Below are 3,564 nucleotides of genomic sequence, written 5' to 3'. Positions count from 1 at the left end.
TTCATAACTTTATAGATGCTAAAATAAGCTTCATAAGTTCATAACATAACCCATCTATGAGTTTATGCTATTCTTTTGATAATTCATAATATCTTAAAAACTCTTAGGCATGCTTTGAAATTTATTCTTTAAGATCAATGCATAAGATTATCTCAAAATCAGTATGGCAATAAGGAAATATTGCTAAGCTTAAAAGTAAATACTATATTTATAAAAGTCATAATCATAGTATAGAATTTAAGAAAATTATATGATTTAATAATAAAAATTTAACTACCCTGCTTTTTTTGTTATAATATATCTTAGCATGCCAAAATTTGGGTTAAGTTTCTTTGTAGATGAAGTGTGAGAAATTTTAGCCTAGGCTAGTCTTGGATGTATTTAAAGTATGTTGTGTTCTAGATAAATTTAGAAATGGATAGGATATTGATTGTGTGATTTGAGACCATATGTGATAGCTAAGGGGTTAAGTAGTTCGTAGAAACTTTTGAAAGTGAATTCGGATTAGTAAAACTTCAGTTATAGCATTAGAAATCAAAGCGTTAGTTTGGGATGTCAATATTTGGATGTGTATTTCAAAATTGACAAAGTTTTCATACTGTCATACTTTCTATGTAATACCCCCGAACTTTCTTTAAGTCTAATTTAGTCTCTAAAATATTTAGGGATGAATTCCTAAGTGTATAATCTTTAAATCAGATAGAATTTTCCCAATTTTGACTTTTATCATGTGGGAAATTGAGCTATCTTTCCAACGATACAAATTTCACCAAAATCCATTATCGGGGTAAAAAGTTATGGACATTTTACTAAGAGCTGTTCGAACTGCCCAGGAGCAATGGAATGGCTGACGGGTCTCGAGTCAGTGATGGACCATCATTCTAGCCGTCACAACTGAGGTAGTAAACACATTCACAGGACAACGTGAGATGGGAGGGCCGAAGGATCGTTGAGTCAGCGATGGACCATCGCCCAAGCCATCACAACTAAGGTAGTAAGTCCCTCTTCTAGCCAAGATGAGATGGGAAAGCTGACAGACGATCGAGCCAGTGATGGACCATCGCCCAAGACGTCACAACTTTTGTTCAGCAATTTAAAGCCATTTTAAAAAGGGGTTTTGGGTCTTTTTCCACTCTTTTTAACACCTAATAACATCAGTTCAAAGCTCATAACATCATATTGATCTATAATATCAAAATTAGAGTTTCTTTCAAGATCAATCCTCAAGAACTAGATACAAACCCTTCTTCAAGAAAACTCAAGAATCAAAGTATCATTATTGAAGAACGTTCAAGGAAAGCCTCCAAGAATATTCTCAAGGCTTCAAAAGTCATCTGGTTCCTTTGAATCAAGAAAAATAAGATTTGTGGGGTTTGAAAAAGAACAATTCTTTTGTTCGTATGCCCAAAAGCTTTTTTTAAGTTATAATTTTCTAAATTTGATATTACTTTTATGAAATTTAAATTAGGGTTTATAACCCATGTTGCTAATTGCATGATTTTTATATTTTAAGTGATTTGAATATTGAGATACATGTCTACTTTCAAATATTTATACGTATGATCATATTTTCTAGATTTTAAGTTGAATTATGAATAATTGTTTTATAAAGCATGAACTTTATGGTGTTTGATATGAATTTGAAGAATAGGCTTGAAACCCTAAGATCTAGTATTGATATTTCAAGAATGATCCTTAAGTAAGCATCCCATGATTAGTTGTTTTCATGTTTTGATAAAGAAAGTTGATCTTTTAAACCAAGCTAAGATAGGAATCCACATTATTCACACAATTTATGATTTAAATCAAAGATAAGCATAATTGGTTTTCATTACAAACTCTTGTGCTATTTTAAGGTGGATTTTCTAAAAGTTCTGAGCAATAAATATGGAGTAGTATTTAACACCGAGTTGGGTATGATTCCAAGGTCTCATTCCCCAGAACTACGTGCCACCGTAGGCTTTTGAGTTCACCCATAGTAGGCTAAGATAGTTATCACTAAAGTTAAGGTTCTATTTTGATGGCAAGGGTAGAACAACTCTCCCTAGTGTGGGAAAGATGTTGGACTCCATAAGATAAAAGTATATGTTTGAAATCTATTGTTTGAAGATTCATCTTGCTTACTAGCTTTGAGAATAAGAATAGAATACAGGTTTTAGAACTAAGTGTAATGACTCACAAGATTTATACTATATGCTTCATTATTCATGATTTATGAGATTCAGATTTCAATTTTTCTAGAGTTATGTGAGTCACTTATATCAGTATGCATAATTTTTATAAAGATCATCGATACTGTTTACTAATTCCATACACCCCCATATACTCAGTACATCCTCAAAGTACTGATCCACATATATGTCTATGTGCTACATCATCTCATAATGTAGGTTCAGGTGCTCAGTCTCAGCAGCGACATTGATCTTCGAGCATCTTATCTACATCAAGATATTTTGTGATTCTTCATGGTTCGAGGACTTATTTATGTAGTTTTACCACTTTCACAGTGTTTTGAGTATTATTTTCAGTTCAGTTCGAGTCAGTTGGGGGTCTGTCCCAATGAATCTCTAGTTCTTTATCAGTAAGGGCTTGTAAAACTATCAGTTGTAGTTTAGAATTTTCACTATTTTTCTTTTCTGACAGTATTTCTTTATTTTTCAGATAGACATGATATGATAGTTCCATTGTTTTTATTTGCATATCTTAAAGTTAGTTTGTAGACTCAATAGCAGGCTCAAAGGGTTAGCTTGGGGCTATATCTAGCCTCAAGCAATGTGTGATACCTCAAGATAAGTTTTCGGGGCGTTACATTCTATCTCACCCAGGAAACTACATTGAGAGGTAGGTTGCTATAACAAGCCTTCTATAACAAAAGTCAAAGTCGGCCAGTCCCTCTATACTGGGTAGATCCCACTATAGTAAGGCCACTATAGTAAACACTATAACATCCAAATACACATGCAAGTCCACATAGTTATAATAAGTAATATAAAACCTCTACTGAGACAGATGCAACACCCTGAGTATGCACCCAGACGCCACATGATACTTACAACCCCAAAGGGCCATAAGCTAACCTATGGCTATGACTGGTACCTTCTATAAGAACTGAATAATAATACTAAAATATTGTGGAAGTTAGGCTGAAATTCCATAAGGCTCACAATCAGAATACTATTAAATCTAACATTTGATAATAATATCTGAAAGTAAATACTGTTTGAACTAGTCTAGTCTAAAAAGCCTCTAACTGAACTGTCTGACTATGGAGTTGATGGGACAAGCCCCGAACTAACTCTGACCGCTAAATAGCAGAAGCTGCTGAAAATACTGAAATAAAAGCATATCTTCGATGGATGAAGATTCATTACTAAAACTGCTTCTACTACCCAAATTTGTCTAAGCACGATCAGGAACCTGGCGTCCGAACCTATAATATGAGACATCATAGTGCAAAGAGAAAGTATGCATCTGTACGTGGAATGTACAGGTATGCTGACGAGGTAAGGCTGAATACACGTGTTCATATGCATGAATAATAGCTGACTAAATGATATTAAGTAA

Source organism: Capsicum annuum, chromosome 6 (genome assembly GCF_002878395.1).
Source record: "Capsicum annuum cultivar UCD-10X-F1 chromosome 6, UCD10Xv1.1, whole genome shotgun sequence".
In the NCBI taxonomy this organism is placed as follows: Eukaryota; Viridiplantae; Streptophyta; class Magnoliopsida; order Solanales; family Solanaceae; genus Capsicum; species Capsicum annuum.
The sequence above is the reverse complement of the archived record's forward strand: the minus strand, read 5'-3'. Positions refer to the sequence as shown.